We start from the raw sequence: 26,765 nt of genomic DNA, 5'->3' as shown, positions 1-26,765 counted from the left end.
AACAAGAAAATCATACAAAGCACTGTAAATGGTTTGTTACATATATTGTATATATATATATATATATATATATATATATACTTTTTTTTTTTTTTTTTTTTTTTTTTTTTTTTTTTTTTAAAGATCAAAAGACCAAATTTGGCACTTACTCAAGCACTTTCATGAGATCTAAAATCATAAATGTCAAAAAGATTGTTGCCCTGAAAGCATTCTAGGACCTGGCTGGTTTCCTCTCATCTGAAGCTAAAAGCTCATTACTCTAAATCATATGAGGAAAGTTAAATCTTGGGAAACAGGCATTTGTGAGAGCGCCTGTCTGGGGGTGATATTTAACAGCATTTTAAATCATCAGACTTGAAGAAGTGCTATGGCCTGACTACAAATGGCCGGCTTCCAAATCACTAAATCACTGAGGAAATTTACTCGTTAGTCATACAGCATAAAAAAAGAAATACTGAACTTCACTGAACTAAAAACATCTGACTCAATGTGTTATAGTGGATTGTACTGTAAACACATCCAATGTGATGTGTATTTAATATATTCAGACAGAAATTGTGGAATTCAGTCATAAACCTTACATCAAGACGATCAACTCTTAAGTGTTTAGTCAATACGAAAAAATGTCTCATGCACATTTTCTTGACATTTCTATATTTGACAGCATGTTACACTGAAGTTAAGATATGTTATGCCATTTTGCAATAAACCAGGCTGTGTGTGCATTTATTTGGCTAAAGGAATAAAAATGCTGAATAAAATACCAAAGAGCCTTAACTTACAAATATACACAAACACCACAAATTTTGTTATGAATATGTGTTTTAAAATAGTGTTTCTCTAGTGTGTCTGTGTTAAAACAGTAGAATACAACACCCTGCTTTAACACCTACTGCATCTCGTCTGATAAAACATTGAATCGGTTGCTTGGCAACCAAAAGGCAGAGCATGCAATATACAAAATGAGGGGGAGATAAATAATCAAAAAGCGGTTAAACACAAAAGGGAGCACAAAACAAGTATACACACATGTAAACGCACATATACAGGCTTTAAAGTTCACGTGAAGTAAACAGACGCAATTGTAGGCAGAGAGGGACAAAATAAACAGAAAGATAGGCTGGAGCAGAGAGATGAAGAGATGGCACTAAGCTTGCTGTGCCCTTTAAATCTGAAGGGTACATCAAAATATCAAAGACCTGATGGAAAAAAGGGACAGATAAAGAAGATCTTCCTGGCCCCTATAATCTGTGGAGTTCTTCATAATCATGATAAGAGGACATGACCGCACCGGACTGCAAATGGTGCAGATATGCAATGAATTTCAATACTTTGTATGTTTACTGGGTCTAGCAACTTCTTTGACATAATTACTAGTGTGATATTGCTTACAAGAGTTCAATAAACAAAAGGTTAATTTTGAGCAACTTTTTATACACAATATTGCCAGTTAATTTGTCTGTTTCCCAATTAAAATAGTTCTACAGTAGAATTAAAAAATAGCAGTAGAATGAACTGCTGCACGAATGCTGCAATTGAAATCGTAAACTCTCTGTACTTATTTTGAAGTTGTAATTACTTTGTGATCGTTTAAAAACAATGTTCTATACAGTGTGTTGTATGAATATAATTTGGATGAACTACATCTGTCATGTTGTCATTTTACCAATCCTCTCCAGTGGCCTCATGGGATAGTAAAGTATCCACTGGATGTGAACTTTAGAATCCCGCTGAAAGTAGTACGCCACCCGGGTACTTTTCGCCTACTGTTTTATTAATACTGTGAATTCAGACATACTACTCTTTTCACATACTGCTTTATGCCTACTATTATTCTAATGTTTTTTTCATTCCTGAATGAATCAGCATTTTTTAACGAATCAGTTGAGTGAATGATTCAATGATTCGCGCATAAAGCCATTTGTTTTGTTCCTGAATGAATCAGCGTTTTTGAACAAATCGGTGCCATTAATGAATAAATGACTACCGCACTGACTCTATTAAAAGTCAGTCAATTGATGCCACCTACTGGTGTAATGATGTAAGAAAGAAGAAAGCAGAAAGAATCACTGAAAACTGCCCAAATCATTATATTATATTATATTATATTATATTATATTATATTATATTATATTATATTATATTATATTATATTATATTATATTATATTATAAATATTATATTATATTATATTATATTATATTATATTATATTATTGTTCTACTCAGTGCCTCATACAAATATCTGAATTATTTCATCCTCAAAAGCTAAACCATGTGTGTCCGTACTCTTTATTTGTGCAAAGTCATCCAATCAGATTAGAGCTTGCCAGATCGAGAAAGTGTTTTCCAGTTTTCTAAGCAATAGGCATCAGACAGACTGTAGGTGGTCCGTAGGCACAGAGTCTATAAAACTAGTTTTAGTCGTGATATTATTCCATGTACATTGTACTGTATGATCATTTATAGCTATATTTATAGCATTTCTAAATGCGTGGCAGTGGCTGAGTCGCATTAATTTAGCACACATGCATATAATCCCTTGAGATAAGCGCAATCTGGCATCAGGAAATAACACCAGTCATTTGTGTCCAAACAAAGAAATCATTATGTGACTCTTGCAACTAATAGCTCCACTCAGTGAATGATGCCATAATCAGAGAGAAAACCAACACAAACAACTGTAACCTCTGACTTAAGCCATATGGTACTGCAGTTGATGTCTGAGCTAATGTGCAGTAGAGGATAAAATGCCATGTTTCTGTCTGTCATGTTGGATCTACATAAACTGAAATGAAAGGCAGTTCACTCGTTTATGCTCACAGCATGAAACAGAGGTGAAGTGGTTTGACTGAGGGCACAAAAAGCCCATGCCACCCCACCGTGAGGGGTCTGAACACAGGGGTCAAGCTTTAGTACGCTGACCACACAAACCACAGGACATGCCTGGGCGGCCTTTTAGCACAAAACCTCATGCATAAAACAAGATGTGGCTCTGCATGCATGTGTGTGCCTCAGTGTGTAGAGAGATTGGAAAATGTATGACCATGGGATGCACATGAAAAGTGATAATTTTTTAATCTTCCAGCAAAATAATTATATACATAATTTTTAAAGAAAATTTGCCCCCAAAATTATATATATATATATATATAATTTTGGGGGCAAATTTTCTTTGAAGATTCAGAGGAAGAAGAGAAGCTCACCTTTCAAAGAAAATGATCAAGGACTTTTTCTATGAAGTTATGTCTGAAACTACTGCAGATTCATAAAGTTGGGGAAACTGTAAGAAGTATTTTCCATATTTTTATATTTTCCTTCAAGTTGGAATGTGGAATAATAATGACTTAGTTCAATCCATGTTTTGAAAATTTTAAATAAAATCTGTCTGTGTGTTTCGGATACTCATAGGAGACATTCTGAAATATACAGTAACTAATTACTGTATATACAGCATATTAAAGCTTGACCCCTGTGTTCAGACCCCTCACGGCTGGGTGGCGTGGGCTTTTTGTGTGCCCATAGTCAAACCACTTCACCTAAAAGGTGACCCCTCTGACTTTGATAACTATCATCCCATTTCAAGATTGCTGGTGATGGCAAAAGTATTGTAAATGATAATAATAATAGTAATAAAAACTCTTTTAACTGAAAATAGCATTCTAAATGAATTTCAATAAGGTTGGTTCAACTAGTTAATTTAGTTCAATCATTATTTATGAAAAAGAAACCAGTGTCTCAATGGAAAATTCCATTTCAACAGAACTAAATGTTTAAAAAGGTGTTCCACAGCAATCTATTTTAGAACCAAGCTTATTTTTAAGTTATATAAATGACTCAAGGGATAAATTCAGCTAGAGTACAATATGCAAATTACACATTTATTTACACAGTGGCACCTTCATTGAATCTTAAACTCTTCATTGGTTTTAAACTCTAAAAAACTTTTAAACTTCACTCGTTGTCACATGAAGAAGTTGTTCCACCTATTCTAACTTTAGAAGGGGTTTGTAGAGAAAGAGTGAACTGTTACAAATACTTGGGCATATGGCTTGATGAAAAGTTTAGTTTTAACATGCTGTACATATTGGAAACCTTTAAAAAAAAGCTTTGACCAAAAAAGGCTTTCTTTTCTGTTTAAAGAAACTTTTTTCTTTTGAATCAAGTGAAAGAATTGTGCAAAGCTAATTCCTTTCAGTGTTGGATTATGGCGATGTGACTTTTATGCATGCAACTTTATCCATTCCTTACCAAAAAAGAGTGCCTCTTCACTTGCTTTGTATGAATCTGTTGGCTGGTCCTCCTTGTATCAAAGGAGAAAAATACACATGCTGCTGTTTATTGCTAAGGCAATATTAAGTAAATTACCCATTTATATCTGCAGACTTTTATTGCACCTGTAAATACACTTCAATTTCATGATTTATCACAAAAATATATATTTTGTCAAATCAACTTTAAAATCAAATTCACAAATCATTAATTTGTGATTCAGATAACATAATATTTTGAGTTATTAAAGCAATCTCCTTCATTGCATGAACTCATGTTTTTATTTATTTCAATGAACTTAAAATTTTAAGGCAACCAGGTTACTTTTTTAAGTTAAACCAACAATGATTACAGTATATAGCACAAGATCTACTAATGTTCCTAGGGTACATTCTGAGCTTAAAACGACCTTCTTTTTTAATCTTTGACATATGATTTGTCAATCTTTGTCATTTGAGTGTAAGATACAATTTTATTCATGCATTGTTTGGTTTTATGTGTTGTATTTGATGTATTTTTATTTTATTATTATTTTTCTTATGTGAAACTTTTTGTGTTGCCATTTTCGGCCAGGATTCTCTGGAAGAAGAGATTTTATATCTCAGTGGGACTATCCTGGTAAAATAATGGATAAATTGTACATAAATAGAGGACAACTAAACTTGCAAAACTTGTAAAAAGTGGCACAGCTTACCCCATACTCCCCCGTGTGTGTCTGATCTGATAACCTGAAAGTGTTTGTTGTGTGGAGGCGAGATTGAGGTTAAAAGTCAGCTCTCCTTCATTAACCTTTGTCGAGTTGTGAGGCATTATGGGATACAGTTAAGTGGGTGTTTTTCTGAAGTGTCTTTAACCTTTTTTTCCCACGTCGCAGCTCAGACCAGATAAACACAAAACTCTCCTAACCTGGGCCCATCATTCAAACAGCGTTCTGTTCTACAAAGCTTCAAAAGCTTGATTCAAAGTGTAAACTAGGAATGTGAACCTTGATCAGTCCTTTATAACAGTATTAGCTCAGTGTCTGTAAACATGTAGGTGCTAATTAGGTGCTAATTAATGGCAAACATCTGTTAAAAATACCTGTAGATCTGACACTGATGTCATCAAAAAAGACAGAAAGGAATTTTTCACCGTAAGAAAACACAGAAGCAGAACTAAAGCCTGCACATTCTGTAGTTAAAGCGAATCGAAGGCCTTGCATTAGCGTGTAAGTGTTACCCCAACGACACATTAGCTGGATAAGCTCCAGTCCACTCTTGATTTCTCATTACTCCCTAATGCAGGGGGCGGGACTCAGTGATCCAGTAATAAATTAGTCGTGTCCACTCTGGGATGGCTGCCGGGTGGTTGGGCATGGCGCCAGACACTGTGGCATCAGACTGTGATGGTGGTTTACAGTCACCAGCGGAAGCTACTCAGTGTGAGAGCATTTCTGCGCTGTTGTACATGTCAGTCTGAACATAAGGGTCCAGATTGTGCAAACACATGCTGCTGAGCGGCAGAGCGCTCTTCCCTGCAGGCCTGTGGTGGTGACCACAAGACAACAACACACAGGTAATGACGGTTCTTGTCTGGAACCCTGTCAGTTTATGACCTCATTTACACGCCCTAAACAAATACACAGACATGCACTAACATATTTTACCCCTGTATATTTGTGTGGTATGGTTATAGTAGGAATGCACAAGCATTATTATTAATTAAAGTTTTTTTTTTTTAAATGGCAAATAAAATGGCTGCTCAATTAAATACAAAAAAAAAAAAAACATGAATACATTAAACTACATTGGAATGCATAAATAATTAAACAAATACATAAAATGGCTGCTCAATTATAAATAGAATTTCATATTTTATGAGGTATTTTGATGATCCCATCCCTATATTATGAATGAAGCTATTTTACGTGACTGTTTGAGCCCTGCGTAAGAAAGTAGTACAGGTTTGAAACAAAATGAGGGTGAAAAGATGATGACAGAATATTAATTTTTGGATTAACTTTCCATTGAAGTGGGCTTAAAGGTGCAGACAAGTTAAGCAGATTTGTAGGGGATTGAAGAGACTAAAGCCCCCTAAATTCAGCCTAGAATCACTAATAAAGTATACAATCACACATTTCATCATATTTACTTTTTAAAGATATAAAAATGGCAGATAAATAATAAATAAAATGGCTCCACATTTATAACATAAACAATGTCAAAATACACTGAATTACATATTTTATGTGGCATTTTGATGATCCCATACCATTATTAGGAATGAAGCAGTTTTATGTGACTGTTTACAGTTCATGTCTCTTTCAAATTATAATCAGTAAAGATGTCTATATTTCACACTCACACAGTATATGTCATAGTTACACTGTTTATTCACCTGGCTGGTAATGAGAGCGTTTTAGTTTTGTCGTATCACTTGTCATGTCTATTGAGTGATGCACTGTCTAAACTGTAAGCGAGTGTTACAGCATCTGGCGAATCCACAAGTGACAGTACTTCAGTACTGATGTTTGTGTGCCACCTGAGAAAGGATGTGAAATATAAAGCATCAGTGGATCAGTCTCGCTTAGTTGTCTTTAGTGATAGACCTAAAATTAATTCAAAAGACTGATTGGTCATTGCATTCATGAACACAAACCGACATGCCTATGATTGGTTATTGATCAACTGCTGTGGCTACTTTTAGATGTAGAAATGGTAACCTAAATAGATGTTATGAGCACCCTTCAATCGAACAGAATTTGCATTACAAAAAAATTGCATTTTTGTTTCTATAAGCCACATTTCCTAAACCCTGACCTTAGTTGAGGATCAGTGATTGACATTATGAATATATATCTTTAACAGCTCATTGCACTAACATGGAATAACTTAATGCTCATCTCAAAGACATTAAACTCATTGTACATATTTATAGCAAGAGAGAGAGAGAGAGAGAGAGAGAAAGAGAGAGACAAATGCTCATGGCATTTGCTTTATGAATCACAGTTTACCTGGAACTTCCAGGATTTCAGCCTCAGGGAGACTCAGGCCCACTTACATCTTTAAGATTTGGTGTAGAGGAACATGGTGCTTTATGTGCAAAACAGACTGAAATTTAAATGATTCTACTTCTTGTAAGAAAGAACAAAATGAGGGAGAAAAAATGATGACAGAATATGATTTTTTTTGGAGGAACTATCCATTTAAGGGGATTAAACGTGCAGAAAGATCAAATTAGTAGGGGTCTGAAGAGATTGCTACACTCTTAAAAATAAAGGTTTCAAATGTTTTTTTTTTTTTTTGTAGTGATGCCATATGAACAATTCTGGGTTCCTTTCAGTGAACAACTAACAAAATAACAATTATTCCTTGGTGTGAAGAGCATTTAAATAGCCTTAAGAACCCTTTTCCACTACAAAGAACTGTTTTTGCAATGGAAAGGTTTCATGGAACTATAGATGCTAACAACAAATCTTTATTTTTGAAATAATTAAGTATGCAATCATATTTTCTTTGTTATTTGTACCAAGAGATTAGTTACAAATATTCACACAAACACACACAATCGGATCATAGTTCTGTCTGTCCTCTCGTCATGTCCTCAGTTTCCCCAGGCTGAGATTCTGAGTAATTACCTGCATTGTTTGGTAATTAATCAGAGCGTCCACTGACAAGCCACGTCAGTTTGAGCTTCAGGAGCCCTAAAGGGATTTTTCTCTATTTGCCATTGTTTCTGTTGCATTTCTATAAATGTGTCCTGAAATATTACAACCACAATGCTTGTACAGTAAGAACAGTGAACTGTGCTGAAGATGAATCATTTTTTATTCTTTTAGGGTGAAACAGATTGAAAGAGTAGTCCTCAGCGGTAGTGTGTATGTGTGTGTGTGCAAGAGGGTAGGTGTCATTAGCCGAGTGGATAGCTTGTCTCTATCTATTTTTAATGAAGGCCGAGGCAAGCTTGTCTCTGTTAATAGAGAATTAAAGATGATCAGTCCAACACATGAAACGCCTCTGTTGCAGCACTGCTTGAAGCTTCACTCTCCTCCTTCATGTGTTTAATGACTGTGGGCTGACTGAAGACAGGAAACCTGGATTTTCTTTGTGAAAGACCCGGCAGGCTTAATGAAAAGTAATAGTCATGAATCTTTATTTTCTCATAATGGTGGACCAGTAGTTGAGCTTTACTCGGCAGCATCTCATAACACTGAATCTCTCTAAAGCTCAGCGATATCTTTGGTCTCTCATCACAGAACTTCAGCTCCAGACGTCTTCAGATCTCACGCCGTTATAACAAATGGTATCATGGCAGAACGTGTTTGGGTACAGTTCCTACAAGGCGATACATCCTTCCAAGTAACAACTCTGGAGGGAGTCTGCGAATTAGGAACACAATCTGCAGTCTTCTGGAACCTGCTTCAGTACACCATCACCAGAATAGAATGAAGGAAGGAGAGGACTTGACAGTGTTGTTGGTTTGGGCACATGCATAATTTGTGCTTCAGTTTTTTTAAAGAGTAAAAGATAAAAAAAATACTCTAATGATTTACTGATATATGCACGCTACCATTCAAAAGTTTGGGGTTGTTAAGATTTTTTTAATCTTTTTTGAAAAAAGTCTCTTATGCTCAACAAGGCGGCATTTATTTGATCAAAATACATTAAAAATAATAATCTTGTGATAGTAATATAATAATAATAATAATAATAATAATCTGTGAAAGATTATTACAATTTGAAATAACTGTTTTCTAAATGTAAAAAAAAGGAAACATTTTTCTAATTATTATCAATGTTGAAAACAGTTGTGCCGCTTAATATTTTTGTGTATTTCGTTTTTTTGTTCACAATTCTGAATAGGTAATAATTTGTTACATTTATATAGCGCTTTTTCTGAGACCTCAAAGCGCTTTACATAGATGGGGGAATCTCCTCAACCACCACCAATGTGCAGCATCCACCTGGATGATGCGACGGCAACCATATTGCGCCAGAACGCCCACCACACACCAGCTTACTGGTGGAGAGGAGACAGTGATGAAGCCAATCAGTATATGGGGATGATTAGGAGGCCATGATGGACAGGGGCCAAGGGGCAAATTTGGCCAGGATGCCGGGGTTACACCCCTACTCTTTTTCGAAGGACATCCTGGGATTTTTAATGACCACAGAGAGTCAGGACCTCGGTTTAACGTCTCATCCAAAGGACGGATTCAAAAGGTAATTCAAAAGAACAGTGTTTATTTGAAACAGTGTTATTTTTTGTAATGTAAAAATCTTTACTGTAACTTTTGACCAATTTAAATCATTCTTCTTGCCAATTAAAGGTATGAATTTCTTTAAAAAAAATCTTACTGATCGCAAACTTTTGAAAAGTAGAATGTTTGTACCGTTTTTTTTTTCCTTGTTGTTTTAACTGCTACAGTACAATGAAAGTCAGTGGGGTCTAGAGTTATTTGAACCTAACGGATAGGATGTTTATCAAGCAATTACTGGTAACTGTACCTAATTCCAACTGAAAAAGACAAACACACAGATATACACAGTGTACCTAGAGTCTCTGCTCTGTCTCAAGGCAGTCCTCTGGGGAACTAGGTCATGTTCTAGTCCCAAAGAGTAAAACTGGGATAAAGTGACAAAAGCGGAGAAGTAATTGCTGCCCATAGCTTTAAAAAGAGTTTAGGATTCCCACTGAGGAGCTCCAGCCACTAACAAACAGTAAATAAGTACTAGGAATAAGAGGATCGAACTTTAAGTATTGATGCTGATATCCTCACATGATTTTTTAAAAAACTATAGTGATTTATTTAGTACTGGTGCATAAGCAGAGCATATGCAAACGTTCGAATTATCATAAGAATTAGCCACCAATTTGCCAAAACGTAAAGTATTTATGAATTGCCGTGGGTGTGTGTTGGTTAATTCAGATTTGCCCATCCATTCAGATTCATATTACATTAACTTATATTAATGCACACAACCTGAAATATAAAAAAAATGTATTAGTGCAAAAAATAGTGTAATGTACAGAACCATATTGTAAAGTGCTCTTTAGCTGTGTATAGGAACTTTACCTTCCACTCATCTGAACACAAGCAGAAATGCTAAAAAAGACTTAAGTCGTTAAAACATTGATCATGTTCTGTAATTGTTTTTTATAAATGATAATTTACAGTTTATTTAATAAATGTTAAAAATATGGCTTTTAATGCAAATATAATGTAAAAATCTTTCTCATTTTATCCCCAAAATGTTCATTTGGCTCGAAAGGAAAATGGGTGGTACGAAAATAAGCGGTATGTCTCATCCCTAGAAGGCATCACGGACTGCTGCTACATACACATGCGACCCAAACATTCCATCACAGCCGTGTTTTCCTCTGCCGGCGACACAACACAGCGTCTAAACCTATCAACTTCGTGACATCAGCCCCCCGGAACCTCATTTCCTTCCATCTGTTCCTCTCTGACCCCCGACTCCTCCTGGTTTGAGTGTGTTGTTCTGTGTGCGACGCTCTGTGATCTGTCCAAACCTGTTATTACAATCAGTGGGATTCAAATCTATTCATGCTGTTTCACACAGCAGTTGACCTCACTTTCTTTGACTATTTCTCTCCATCTCCCTCTCTATCTCTTTTTCTGATCAAGTCTGTGAACCATCTGTCTTAGTCTTTCCTGCCAAACGCTCGCTGTGCTGTATGAACCTGCACACAGTCATTTAGGTCAGTATTAACCTTTAGGGCCCTTGGACTCAGCCTGCACTCACTGTAGCCAGATTCTTAAGTACTGATTCTATATTTAGTATCCGTCGGAAGGTCAGTCTTAGAGTGCAATTTTCAAGAGGAGAAGCTCGGATTTGGATTTGGAAATTAATTGAGTTCATCAAAAAAAAATAGAGTTAAACTGTTTTGATGATTAATTAACTAAAGGTAGAGATCCTTTTAAGAAAAAAAGTAGAGCTTTTTCAGAAGGAAAATAGTTTAAAATGATATCTTTTATATATTTATTAAGAAATTGTTAAGGTTTCAAAACTATTTCTCGACAGGGTTCTCAAATTCCCATTTTAAAGCCTTTTTTTTCCACCATTATATATATATTTTTTCACTATGTTTTCAGTTTGTTTTTGTAAATTTGGTGTTTTTTAGTTTTATTAGTTCAGGTTTGATGTCGCCCTAATTTACTGTAGATCGTCATATCTGATAAATACTACGGTGATTCTTTAGTCAACATGAAACGGCATTATCTTCCTATTTTACTTCTGTAATGTGATGTATTTCCAAGTGAAAGAGGACATTAAATTGGGAAAAAATGCAGGATTTGATTTTATCAAGCATGAATTGATTAAATTGTGAGAGGGTGTTTCATATTAGAATTTAGTCACACATAATTATGCCCTGAAACAACCAGTTTAGAGGAAGCTAGCTGACCAAGACATTGAGGCTTAAGGCAAGCTTGGCAAGCTACATTTTGCAACTAAACCTTCAACACTGCTGCAGAGATATTTTTTGCCTGTAGCTTGTAGATTGATGTGTGCTTTTACTAATGTTATTAGACTAATTGTGCTGTTTCCCTGACCACAGGTTAGAATTAGGGAAGAAAGATCTGGTGTTTGCTCAGAGGTGATGCCCAGCACAATGTTCAGTACTGGTAAAATGGTGGACTGACTTCTGTCGTCCTCTCTATGTCTCTGTTATTGTCTTATTCTCAGACCAGTTTTAATAGGAGAAATGGTGGGGTCTCATTTTACTTTATAGATTAACCAATATAGGCTCATTGGAAAAACTTGCCTTTACCTACATTTTTGCAAAACTCTAAAAACATACCTATACATTCAATTCACTGTAGTTTCCAGCTGTATGAACATAAGGCATGAGGCATAAAACCCCAACAACTTTAAATCATTTTCACAAATGATGTTTACAGGGGCAGATTACTGACTAATGAAGACTTATTTTCGTGCAGTTCCTTGCACAATACTATGTTATGAACTCAAAACACTTTTACCATAGTGCATAATTTGTAAACTTATGTGTTTGCATCACACAACCAGCTCCATGGTAAACTTGCTAGATAGGTGACTTGGGGTGTGTTTCCCAAAAGCATCATTGGCCAACCATGTTCGCAAGTTCCGTCGTTATCAGCATAGTTCAACGAGTCCGTGTTTCCCGAAACCATCGTTCCAACGAACAATCGCAAACAGCATCGCAAAATTGTGTAGTTGGAACGACAGCTCTAACCTGTGGTTAGAAGCATAGTTTCTAGTTTGCATGACATGTGGACTTAATAAATCCTTATCTTGAGCCAAATAAGCAAGCTGACATTCAGTACAACCTGTGTCTTTAATTTAGAATACATAAAAATGTAATTTACGTCTTTTAGTTTGTCGAGATTTAAAGCACCGTTTTTGAAGACTGCGCATTTGTGAACGTGCTTGACTATGTAAGAATGAGCCTATGATTGAATCTGGAAATTAAGCAAAATAACTGAGAAAAATTAGAAATTATCCTCAAATGCCATGTCTGTAATTTATATCAAAACACTCTAGCGTTAATTCGAACTCTCAAACAGTTTCATTAAAAGAAGGTATTACATCATTAACCAACGTGGTTGAACGACCAATTTGCGACAATATGGTTTCGGGAAACAGTCGTGACTAGCTAGTTGATTTCTTCAACGATGCATCGCACTACGGTAGTTAAGCAGCGAGTTACGTCGTTGTTCGGGAAACGCACCCCTGGTACGGTATTGCACTTGCGATTCAGACAGCTCGGGTATGAGTCATGACAATCAATAAAATACCTTGAAGACTTGTAGAAGTAAGCTAAAATGGGTTTTGCTTTTGTTAAAGCTACACTGTGTAGGATTTTCTCCCATCTAGCGGTGAAATTGTTTATGAATATTACTTTCTAGCCCCTACCATTCCGAGGGCGTTTTAACTCCTACGGTGGCCGTATTATTTCAAATCTGCCGGCAGTCGCGAGTAATCTCCCCCTCGCATTCATCACGGTGCCACTGAGTGTAAAAACGCGAAAGGCTGCTTGAATTTCCAGGTATGTCCCTCTTTGGCTAATGTACTTTCAAGATGGAGGCGCAACATGGCTGCCGCCATTCGAGCGACTCTCTCGTATGTATTCTAAATGGCAGATTCTACGCTTACGAGAATACTTGATTAGTTAGTAGAAGTAATTACACATTAATGAGCACATATCATTTTGAAAGAACAAAGTGTTTTTTGCTAAGAAAAAATGCACAGTGTAGCTTTAACATTATCGGTTAGGTTTAGGGTAGGGCTTATGTGGTTAGTGGTACATTCTTTTCAAATGCAATAGAGCATTTGTCTTTTAGCGCCGCAATAAGTACCACAATCAACATAATAAAATTTGCCCAGATTTACTTTTCTTTTCAGATAGAACTGAATGCACTTTCAGCACCACACATTGGACATTTCACTTTGAAAGTTTCGAGAAACGTGCAAGAGCAACGCAATATCATATAGGAAAAAATGTCCCTTTTATTTGAACCTAGGTTGAGAATAACACATTTCATTGGGACAACATACTGTAAGCTAGATAAATCTATAGCATTTTCTGATGCAGTTTGTAAAAGTTTTTGCTTCGTAAACTTATGGACACCTCATTATTGGAGGAGGGTATAGCTGACTTCACCAGGCTTATTCTCACTGTACTGATTTTCTCGCTTTTTGTCAGGTCGTAGTACATGGGAATCCATTAAAGATGCATGCTTAGGGAAATTGAAAAGTCTTGTGCATAAAATAGAAGACTTTAGTGCATAAAAATTAGGCTCTATTATTTGGCTGTGAAGGAACACAAAGGAACATCAGAAGGCAGAATGGAGCAATGAGGTGCATTTTCAACATCTTTCCTACCTTTTTCACTCATCTTTACAATCAAAGATATTGAATCGTTCTGATGAGATGAATAATTTTGAGCCCTAATTTTCATGTGAATGACATATAGTAGAACATGAATATTTTCTCATAGATTATCTAATGTCTGCGCATATTAGCTGTAAAAATTTTGATACCTGGATTTCCGCCTCAATTATTTATCAACATACATGTCCTCTGTGCTACTCGGCATACAGTTTTATTGTTATTTTATTTAATGAAAATATTTTGCCACTGTTTTATTGTGGTGATTAGTTTACCTTGGTTTTAGTACTTTACTTTAGTAGTTTATGATTTTTATTTTGGTAGACTACGAAGATGATGTGGTCAGTGTATCAGTGTTATTTTAGTATTATTCATATAATATTATACTATTTCTATTCCTTTCTATTTAATTTTTACTTTAGTAATGTTTTAGCCTGGGAAAACCCAGACAACTTCCGGCAAATTCAGATTTGCTCGAGAAGTAGTCTGGCAAAGAGCTCATTCAAGCCCTTTTCCATGGCCTAGAAATCACGGCACCAATCAGAAACGTTGAGGCGGGCTTTACACAATGACGATCGCTCTGATTGGTTTTAGGTCTATCCAATTGCGCCCAGAGGCATTTGAGCGACGTCCGTTCAACTTTTAAATGCATTATTATATTCAAATTGCAAACACATGAGGACAGTCTCCATGAAAGACCCACTGGCAGATGAACGTGCTACTACATTTCTCTCCGAAACGGTAGGAAATTAAATTAGATTTAATAGAGGATTTTAATTGTGACAAGATGATTGACAGGGCAGTTTACGTGACAGGATGCACGCGACAGATCCGTTCGATAAAGATGACGAAGTAGTATGTCCCAAAGCTTGCCTACTTTTTTGCTACACATTCAAAAGTAAATACCTTTTCTTCACAAAAAGAGTACATACTTTTATGGCGTAGTGTAACTTAGGCGAATTGGGACGCAGAATATGGCTTTACACGATGACGATCGCTCTGATTGGTTTTAGGTCTATCCAACTGCGCCCAGAGGCATTTGAGCGACGTCCGTTGGTTACGCCCCTTTGGAAATGATTTGTCTATGGAGCTTTGCCAGACCATAACTCAGTTGCTACTGAGAATGGTCTGGTTTTAACCAGGCTAGTAATGTTTGTAAAAAACATAAAATAGTTTTAGTTAATAACAACCCTGCAATGAATAATTTACATTTTGATCTGTTTCTCACAAAATTGCTATTGTGTGATTTTTAAAGACTTAGGGCCAGATTTACTAAACGGCAAATTTAGTATTGCAGAGCGCAATGCCAAAAAAGCACCGATGGGAGTGGAAAGTTTTGGTCGTGATCTACTGACGACATGCAAAGTAAAGAACACAGACGCAGCCGGACATTTTTTCCAGAATGACCAACGCAATTTACCAAGCAAGAAAAATCTCCACTTCCTAGAAAAGGAAACTCCACTGTAAAAAGTGATCAATTGACTTAACTTGGAAACCTGTTGCCTTACAATTATCAAGTAATAAAATTCATGCGTAATTGAAAAAAAATTAAGTTAAAAAAAGTTAACTGTACTTCAGAATTCCACATAACTTAAATGTTTCAATTACACATGAAGTGTATTTACTTAATAGCTTTAGCTTTTGAATAAGTTATGTTTGCTTTGTTATATGATTTTAATGTTTTCATTTTTGTAAAGCACTTTGAGGCAATGTCTGTTGTTTGAAAATGTGCTATATAAATAGAGTTGCTTGCTTGCTAATAATTTTAAGGTAACGGGTTTACTCACATTTTTAAAGTTTTTTAGTCAACTAATCACTTTTTACTATGTACAAATGCATGCAAATAAGGTCAGCCACAAAAATAACTGTATCCATGCCTTTCCAGCACAAATTTTTCACTGCGTGTCTTTAGTAAATCCGTTTTTTTAACGCAAAAAGAGGGTTGCGCTGGCGCAAGCTGTAAGTAAATCTGGTGGTATGGACTACTTTTATGAAACTTTGTTGCTTTTTTCTTTTATCTTAGAGCTTGTCACCATTAACTTTTCATCATGTGGCAGAGGGTAGCGAGAACAGCCTATTAAACATCACTATTTGTGTCTCACTGAAGAAAGTCAGATGGGTTTAGAATGACATGAGGGTGTGAAAATAATGACACAAGCTAAATGAACTACTAACTATTAAAACAAAAGTTTATATCATGGTTTCATCATCAAAACTGAATCAAATGTGCCAAAACGTTTTTGTAATAATAAAAAAATATCTTCAAAAGAATGGAAACTAAGAATTACATAGGAAAAATACTTCAGTTTTTGTATTTTCAATCAGTGCTCAATGATGTGTCATGATGATCTGAGTTGACAGGAACGGCGTGTGTGTTGCAGTGTGACGACTTCTAACTGGAGATGACTTTCAAGAGTGCAGCAGTAACTCTCAGACAGCTGCAGTTGAGCTGTGGCTGACTGTACGCACGAGTGTGTGCATGCTTCAAACTTTACAAATGTTTGAATCACTGCATATTAAAGCAGAAGGCTCTGCAAATCAGATCACAATACCCAAGGGTGTTCAGCCAGTCAAAGCACTGGGAAAGGAAGGCGTTTGGCCAATCAGAGCGCAGGAGCCGGAGGGTACCCAACCAATTCGCCAGAGCTTGATAGGAGTATTACATCACTCTGTGAACCGTATATCAGGCACTGAATAATGCAAACCCTGCCCATTCCAATGAAAGAAGCAAAGGCAGAAAAACGAGTCCCCTCGGCCCGTTTTCTCAGCGAGGGGGAAAGAAAAACGAGAGTGAACGACAGGATAATCCATCATTATTATTGTGCTGTTGACAGTATGACAGAGCCATGAATGTAAGGATGTTTCTCCTGTCTGATGAAATATGCAGAGGATTATGTAGCGATATAACATTCACACTGTATTTGCAGGACATTTGTACAGCTGATGTAATTAAAAAAAAATCCTGCCTCAAAAAATTACTATGAAACTTAGACCCTGCTGTCTGTGATATTTAGTATTCATATTAAAAATGTTTCTAATTGAATATGAATGAGAGGTTACGCACACGCACCGACAGAAGTGAACTTTAACTGTGTCTGAGTCTTTAACACACATTAATTAAGACAATCAAGAGACAAAGAGAGAGAGAGAGAGAGAGAGAGAGAGAGAGGGAGAGAGAGAGACACTGTGAGGGAAAGAGAGAGAACAGGACAATACAGGTCTCTAAATGAGGAAAAGAGAAATAGGCCAAGACAAATCAATACTGGGAAAGAGCCAATGAAGTTTTAGCTCAGAGGGCAGGACGGGCCAGTGCTCGGACAGATGGGTTCAATATAAAAATCTACTATTATATTTGGTACCGGCATACTTCATAGGGGGATTAAAGTAGGGATGCACAGATATTTAAAAAAAATATGACAGATAAGGCAATCATTTTTCAAGAAAAACAAAATTAAATACTAAAACCGAAAATCATTTTAAATTCTGCAAGTGAATTGAGGCATCGCAACATTCGATACTAAATATCGGACGGATAATTATTTTCATGTTATGGCTAATTCCAGAACAATTTGTGGAGAATTAAAAATAAAAATAAAAATAAAATAAATAATTTTAAACACTACAAGTGCATTTAGACATTGCTATACTATCCAGTATAAAAACGTATTGATATTCATTTTGACATTTGATAAAATTGCATTTGAACAGTTTTATTAAATTAGTGTTTTTAAAGATTAACTACACTGTACAAAAAGATTTCATTAGTTCATTTTAGTTAGCTAAATTAGTTAACATGAACTAATAATGAACTGCACTTCTACAGCATTTATTAATCTTTGTTAATGTTAATTTCAACACTTACTAATATTTTATTAAAATCAAAAGTTGTATTTGTTAACCTTAGTTAATGCGCTGTGAACTAACATGACAATGAACAACTGTATTTGTATTAACTAACCTTAACAAAGATGAACAAATACAGTAACAAATGTGTTGCTTATTGTTCATGTTAGTTAATAACTAATGTTACTGCTAGCAAATGAAACCTTATTGTAAAGTGTTACCGATTAACTTTAAGGGAGACTTAGATGATGGCAAAAGTAATATAAATCTAGAAATAGTGGAAAATGAGCATGAATAATTAAATATTATATGCCGATATTGGTGTGCCGTGTGATATTATTTTATTTAGCACCTGCAATACAGCTTCACCAGGTGCTAAATCCACAGAAATTGAATTTCTCTTATATTCCCTCATAGTCTGAATATATTTCCGGTGATTCTCTGTGTGTGTGTGTGTGTGTGTGTGTGTGTGTGTGTGTGTGTGACTGAGTGAGAAGGAGCTGGACAGAAGGTAGAATAGATATAATCTTCAGGACTGATGAAAGGACCATGTGACCTTTAACCTCGGCTGCGTGTGAAGCCTGAGGGTGCCGCGCTATTTTTGGCATCTGAAGAAAAATCATTCTGAGAGATAGCATGTGAGCATGTGTGTAAAAGACAGATAGGGAAACAGAGAGATGGAGATAGAGACAAAAGAGAGAGCGAGAGAGAAAAAAACGGACCTCCAGCCTACTTGGATCTCATCTGATGTGTGTGTGTGTGTGTGTGTGTGTGTGAGAGAGAGAGAGAGAGAGTGAAGAAGAGATGAGAATGAATTTGAGACTAGGGTAAGGAGAAAAAATATGAATGTGATCTGATGCAGTGACTAGTTCATAAAAGATTTAAAAATGACAAAGTGATACATTCAAGATAATGAAATTAGTCTAATAAGACTTGGTGCAATGGTAAGCGTGCACTGGAGACTCACCATAAAATGGATTAAAAAATGCACAACTGATTTGATGGCCATTTTTATGTTGCAGGTGACTTTTATCTCTCTGGGATTTTGATATTGAAATTAGGGCCCTACTGAAAAACCAGGAGACTGTTCACCATCTTCTTTTTCATCGAGGTCTGTTATTTCTTTAATATAAAACAAGCAACAAAAAAACACTATATCATTTTTCCAACAGATCCTCTGGTCCCTAATACATCAGTACCCTATAAATGTAAATGTATAAATGTTTCTTGGAAAAAGTGTTTTGTCTTTACAGATTTACACATTAGTTGTCAGTGTACTTAAACAGGCACAAATATAGTGCATAATCATGTGGACTACTTTCAGATACTTTTATGGTGCTTTTGCATCCATTTTGAAGCTTAAAAGCCTCAGTTAAAAGCCCCATTTATTGCAGCTGCACTTAATTGTAACTTAGCACTTAACTTTGACAAAACAGGGCCAGATAATTTGTTACATCAAAATAATAGTGCTGAAATAATAATTATTCATAACATCTTGATATTTACCGCCTTTTATGAGGAATATATTTTTGTTTAATGTGTGTATGTGTTTATACAAGCAAGTTTGTGTGTGTGTATTTTAGTCCCAGGGCCTGTCAGTGCTGCCCTCGCTTTGCCATGTTTAATAGAGAGCAGTGAGATGATTGTATAAAACAGCCATCCTCGTAGTAAAAAGTAGTGAAAGTATCTGTCAGTATACACACACACACACACACACACACACACACACACACACACACACACACACACACACACACACACACACACACACACACACACACATATGTGCGGTCCTGTTCTGCAGCAATATTATCACAGACCCCTTCTAATTAAATACTGACAGCCGGTATCCACACTTTCTCTCTCTCTTAGATACACATTGGCAGGAAGAGATGAAAAAAGAGAGAGGGAGAGATAAAGAGAGTCAGACAGAAAGACGAGTGGGGTTGGATTTATTGAGTTTATACTTTGCTCCTCTGTTGCAGTACCTTTCATCCTCTCTTTCACACACAGACAGTTAGTTGATGCATGACTGTGTGTCGACGATTGTGAGTTGTACATTTTATGAAGTATTTTGAACGCATGTTCAGTGTTTAAATTATCTGTACATGCATGAGAGACCTGTATATGTGATGGGTTTAATAGGGACGGTTCATCCAAAAATGAAAATTCTGTCATCATTTACTCACCCTCATGTCATTCCAAACCTGTATGACTTTCTTTCCTCTATGGAACACAAAAGAAGATATTCTGAAGAATGTTTTTGTCCTTACAGTAGAAGTCAGTGGGTGTTAAAACAACACTGGACCCCATTGACTTTCACTGAATGGAAAACTTTTTCAAAGTATCTTCTTTTGTGTTCAATTTATTCATGTAGAAAAAACATGAGTAAATGATAACAGAATTTTACATATACTATATAAATACACTGCTGTTCAAAAGTTTGGGATCTGTAAGATGTTTTATGCTTTCAAAAGAAGTCTCTTATGCTCACCAAGGCTGCATTTATTTGATTAAAAATACAAAAACAGTAATATTGTGAAATATTATTAAAATTTAAAATAATTAATATATTTTAAAATGTAATTTATTCCTGTGATGCAAAGCTGAATTTTCTTCAGTGTCATATGATCCTTTGGAAATCATTCTAATATGCGGATTTGCTGCTCAAGAAACATTTATTATTATTATTATCATCAATGTTGAAAACATTTTGATATTGTTTATATTATTTTATTTTATTTCAGCTTTATTTGAATTAACAAAAACAATTGTTAATAGTTTTAGTCAACAGTAACAGCACTGGCCGGGGGTTAGCAGATCTGCTAGTATGTGTTCAGTAAAGCTTATTATATTGTATGTTCAAGTGCACAGTATGTGAATTATTGTATTCAGATTCTGCATACTCCCAAGCATCATTATTGATTTCTAGTCAAAATATCTAAACATCCTTAAAACTAGATATAATTACAGTACCTACGTAAAATAACATAAGATGACATATATCCCGCCATGACGTTGGTCTTGCTGCTCACTGGCGAAACTTCAAACAGCAGCATGGTCTGTCTTAAGTTTATAGATCTTATATCTACTTGATTAGTTTCACCTATGTCAAATAACTGAAGTATTGTCAATAAATCTGACCTTGCAGCTACTGAACTATCCTGCAGAAGTCGTACTCAGTTAGTATAGAGCAATCTGTGCTTTCAGAATCTATAGTATGTGGATTTGACTAGGCTAGAATTCATTATTCGTCTGATTGTTGCCCAATTCATTGTACATTTGCAATGTTTCAACACGTTTGCAATCTGCCTAACATGATTTACACTAGTAGGACATGTTGCAGGATCAACATTCTTACTGGATGTTGCTAAACTCTATAATTGTATAATTGTTTATAATCTCTAAACTGTATAATTTCTTGAGAAAGTTATTTGTTATATTTTCCAGTGATCTCAATGTAAAAAAATATGTTCAACATCTCACCATCATCCTACAGACCAACATTCTAGCAGTCAAATCTAATCAGTTTGAGAGTCAATGGAAAACGATTTACGGAGATTAAAGCAGAGATACATAGGGAAAAAATCAATCAAAGGTTAACCAGTGGTGTCAGAGATGTTTCCACAGTCAAGTGAGTGAAACAAGTGGAAGTTGAAGCAGAAGTCCATTCAGAGGAGGTGTAGGAACAGCCTATCCATTTAAAATGTAGAAAAACACCTACTTTTCATTACACCAATAAACATCCTGCTCAAAATGTGAACAGATGGACATACTTTTACATGCACTTTAAAAGTTTGAATTCAGGCAAACTAAAGCAATAATTTGTCTTTATGAATGTTTTGTCCGACTGAAAACTTACCAGGGTTTTGTGAAGTTGGACAGACCTAGACTAGACAAATAATAATAACCGCACAACAAATGACCTCGGCTGTGTCCTCTGAAAAACAGATGTGATGTGCTTTTAATCCTTCAAATATCAATTTACCCCCCAACACTGTAAAACACAATGTGTAACAAGTAACACAAGTTGCATAATCAGATTATATTTTCAAGTAACTAGTAAAGTAACAGATTACTTTTAAATTTTGTTACATTTTCAAATAAGCAATGCAAGCTACTTTGTTTTCCCATTTATTGACTGACAGCTCTCCAGTCCCCACGTTGAGAGAAATTGATTGTAAGGTGCAGAGGCGTTGTGTGTAAACATGATGCTTATTTTAGTTCTGGACTAAATATGAGCAGGCATTTACTCATCTCACTTGCACAAAAACAGATTCAGTATTCCTCAAATTGAATAAAAACTGAAATGCAAACCCAGACTATTATGCAAACAAGCAATAATTAAATGTTAAATAACACAAATATACTTTGTTTTTAATCTCACTTTATTGACCAATGTATTTGATGCTGACCTTTGATCCTCCAAATTTAACCATACCAGCAAGCTAAAATTTAGTTAAAGGTGCCCTAGAATGTGAAATTGAATTTAACTTGCCATAGTTAAATAACAATAGTTTAGTACATGGACATGACATACAGTGAGTTTCAAACACCATTGTTTTCTCCTTCTTGTTTAAATTGTTTTCTCCTTCTTCGCGCGCGCCTATGCCTCATCGAGATGAAAATCTCATGTGATTTCATGAGAAACTTTTCAGAATGGAAATGAAACTTTTTCATTTTCATTCATTTCAGAATGAAAATGAAACTTTTCAGAATGGCGCAAGCGGTGCGCAGGTCAAGTGACAAAAACCAACCGACCTTTCTGTAACATCAAACGCTCGGCTGAACAGCTGATCATATCTGAACAGGGCGGGTTTTTATTTCTCATCTCCATAAATATATCTAGTAGCTAGTGAATGGTTGGGTTGCATAGCAACGACAGACGCCACGGGAGCGCAAGCGCTTGTGGAAAGAAGGAGAAAGCGGCGCGGCCGTGCTTTTCCATATGTGAACGGTCCCTAATTCAGGAATCTATGTGGCTTAAAATCATTTTTGTTTTGTTTAAAATGGAGATCACGATTACATACATCAGACAACTACTCAGAATAACATGTTTAGTCTAATAGTCTATTTTTAATAGCCCGCAGTGAAAGAGCCAATCAGAGCAGAACTCCTCATTACTATTCATGACCCTTCCAAATAAGGTAAAAACAGACCATTTCATTCTAGGGCCAATTTATAGGGTTGGAAATTGACCTGTAAAACCTTTTCTGGACATTTTAAATGGCTTTTTAAGCCACATACCCTCTATGTAGATATCAGGGACAAAATTAAAATATTATTTCAACACATTCTAGGGCACCTTTAAAACATCACATTTGTGTTTCATTTTTTACATTTTCTGAATTGAACTTTCTTTTCCTGCACCAAATTCTTCTACAATCCAGAAGGGCAGCTGAAAGGTGTGTTTGAACTGTGCCCTGTACTGTACAGGTTAGAACTTAGAACTTACATAATGTTTTTTTTTTTTTTGTTATTAAAAAGCAAACAAGCAAGCCTTGCCCAGGTGAAAAAAGCACCGCAAAAGTAACGAAACGCATTACTTTCCATAAAAAGTAACTAAGTAACACAATTAGTTAAAGCTAAAAAGTAGCTTTCCCCAACACTGGTCATGTATACTTTTACAGATTACATTGCATGTAAACATGCTTGTTGAATAATCTGGTCTGAGAACAGATGTGCTACGTCTGCTCTGATTGTTCAGTATTTATCCTTAAGTGTGTGACCTGGATCAGCAGTTTTTTGGCTCGGCAGACGGACACGAGATCAGGAGCAGAAGGGGCCCATCTGCCTGTTTACAAACGCATTTGGTGCCCTGGAGTGTGTGTGTGTGTGTGTTTGTAAGTTTATGTAAGTGAACGTGCATGTTTGTGAACGAGTTTGGCTGCTAAAACAGCAGCAGCTTGGCAGAGAGAGTGATTTGAATATCTGTAGTTTGGCAAGAGTGTGTTTCTATTGTGCATTCTGTGTGGACTTGTGTGTTTTGCAGTGTGTTAAATGCAGGGATTGAATCTTGCATCTGTATGTCAGTATGAGTAAATGGTAGGAAAAGAAGATTCTATAAATCAAAAATAATGTTTTCCTCTGATGTTATTATTTTATTTAAAAAAAAAAGTTTTGTGTGTGTGTGTGAACCATCCATTTAGAGTGAAAGTATTTGGGAAAACTTTAAAAATGTGGGTATTTATATACTTTTATTGTGGTGTTTTTTCTTTTTTTCCCCAGCAAATAAATATCAGCTATTTTCAGAAAACCTGAATCACAAAACAACTCTTCCTAAATGTTTATTAACCAGCATTTACCTACAGTTTAAAACAAAGGTTGTGTCCCAAATGACACTATGCACTTATAATATAATAAACACCATGTACTCAACCGTGTAGTAAGCCCCTCCCCCTCTTGTATGTAACTAAAGCTGAGACAGTTCAGAGTCACATTTGTTTTTTTGGTTAATTAAGTGCATCACCTGGGTATTTGAAGTGCACTTTTTGTTTTTAGAATTTTCAATGCAAACACACTACTTGCTCTATTTATCCTACAAAACGGCATAGTGCTCAAGTACGCAAAATGTGACGCATCTAAAAGCATCACGCGACTGTGTCCTGAGAACATTTGAGCTCTGTGTGCATCAGAGGTGATGTTGCGGTTTTGCAGAAGGTCTGTGTGTTTGCCTCGAGCTGTTTAACCACATTTGTGTGAAGCAGGAAACACTGAGAGGACAATGGTGTGACCTCAGTGAGATGAGGTCCCACTGGGATGCTGATGTTCAGTTTGTTTGACCAGATTCACCTTGAATCACCGCAGTCTAGCTACGGATACTGTACCAATCGAGAGAGAGAACAGGATAATCATAGAGGAGGAATATAAAGGTAAAAATGGTCAAGGGGGTACAAATGCAGTTAAAAAGAACAGGGGGGTGCAGATGTCCTGTGGTGTGATTGCGTAATGCTTAAATAAAGATAAAAGCGGTGGAAAATAACACAGGTGAGAGAGAAGGACACTGGGGGTTACAGCTCTTATTTGTAGTGAAACCACATACGCTTACAATCTCACATATGAAGCAAAGTAATATACGTAAAGTATCTGAATTTTGCATGCATAGAACTGCATTACCTACTACATTTGCATTCATTTCAGGTTTTTCTTGTTGATTACTTGATCGGACTGCCAAAGGACATATTCAAATACAAATATATATATATATATATATATATATATATATACTGCTTTATAGTTCTTTATACTTCATTCTGTTTCACAATACAATAAAAAAATTTGGGGTCAAATTTTGGAAAGAAATTTATACTTTTTTCATCAAGGACATTAAATGAATCAATATTCAAAGTAAAAAACAAAACAAAAAAACACACACTAATAATGTTACAAAAGGTTCTATTTGAAATAAATGCTGTTCTTTTGAAATTTATATTCTATGAATCCTGAAAAAAGATGTATCACTGTTTCCACAAAAATATTAAGCAGCACAACTTGAAAAATAATCATTTTAAAATGAAAAATTCTAAAATTCAACTTTGCCATCACAGTAATAAATAAAATGTCTTAAAATAGAAAACAGTTATTTTAAATAACAACAATTATATTTCACAATAATACTGTTTTTACATCAAATAGATTCAGCCTTGGTGAGCATAAGACTTTTTTTGTTGTTGAAAAAACATACAAAAAACTTAGCAACCCCAAACTTTTGAAAGTATTGTTTCAACATTCTGCATTGTGTTAAGATTCAGAATGCAGTCAGCTAGTATTCCATTCCATACATACTGACACACGCTTTCTCTCTCTTTCTCTCCATTTACACATTCAGATGAAAGTGACGATAGGTTTAGATATGTCCTCTAGCTGACACTTACACTAGCCATACATATTCCAGCACACAAACTTTAACTGTAAGCATAAACGTCCGTCAAGTTTATGCTTAAAAAAGAAAAAGAAAAAATACTTGCCAGTGGGACAAGAAAAATAAATTCAAAATGTATTTTTGAAAATGAGTCTGATTTTCTAACTAAATTAATAAAGGATACAGTATTTGTCTTGATTTAAAGATGCATAATTTTAATTGGAAAACAAGAAAAATGCAGATCAAGAAAATAAATAATTTTTGCAGTGTTCGGTCACATGTCCTCTCTTTTAAAAGAGAGTTGGATCGCAAAGGCTGGTAGGCACAACAAACCACTTTTTCACTCCACAGTCCATCTGTTTAAAGCTGGATATTTGTTTTTATATGCAGTAGTTCAGAGCAGCAGGAGCTATCACTGCAGAGTCATTAATTAATTTGTTGCCATGAGCAACTAATATCAGGAGTAAACATAAACACCACGCAGAAGTGATGATTGTTTAGTGACATTAGCACCAGCATCAACCAGCTGGGGCCGAAAAGGATCCGCGGGAGACAGAAGGGTAGCTGCGGGTGTGTGCTTATTTGTGTGTTGGCTTGTGTGTGTGCGCATCAGTATGTATGAAGTGTTGCTGCTCCAGTCATGTGACTGTCAAACCATCCATTTCATGTGTCTCTGAATGAGTCACTAATGATGATTAAATTGAAGCCCAAAGACAAAAACAACAGACATTTATCCCAGTTTATTCAATGCAGCACAAGCAAAGTTTTGATCCTGTCACACAAACACACATGTGCATACAACACGCACGCAGGCACGGACGCAGGCACGCACGCACACGCACACACACACACACACGCACACACACACACACACACACGCACGCACGCACAGCCCCAAGCAGCAGCAGCTGGTGGTGG

General features: G+C 35.8%; 1 protein-coding gene across 3 annotated transcripts in view; it reads right to left on the bottom strand.

The window, feature by feature from the left end:
• Positions 1-26,765, bottom strand: part of kcnd3 (potassium voltage-gated channel, Shal-related subfamily, member 3) — a 109,935-nt gene that overhangs the window by 71,080 nt on the left and 12,090 nt on the right. The gene's annotated exons all lie outside the window — the stretch shown is intronic.

This window comes from Squalius cephalus (assembly GCF_949319135.1).
Source record: "Squalius cephalus genome assembly, chromosome: 16".
Taxonomy (NCBI): Eukaryota; Metazoa; Chordata; class Actinopteri; order Cypriniformes; family Leuciscidae; genus Squalius; species Squalius cephalus.
The sequence above is the reverse complement of the archived record's forward strand: the minus strand, read 5'-3'. Positions and strand labels throughout refer to the sequence as shown.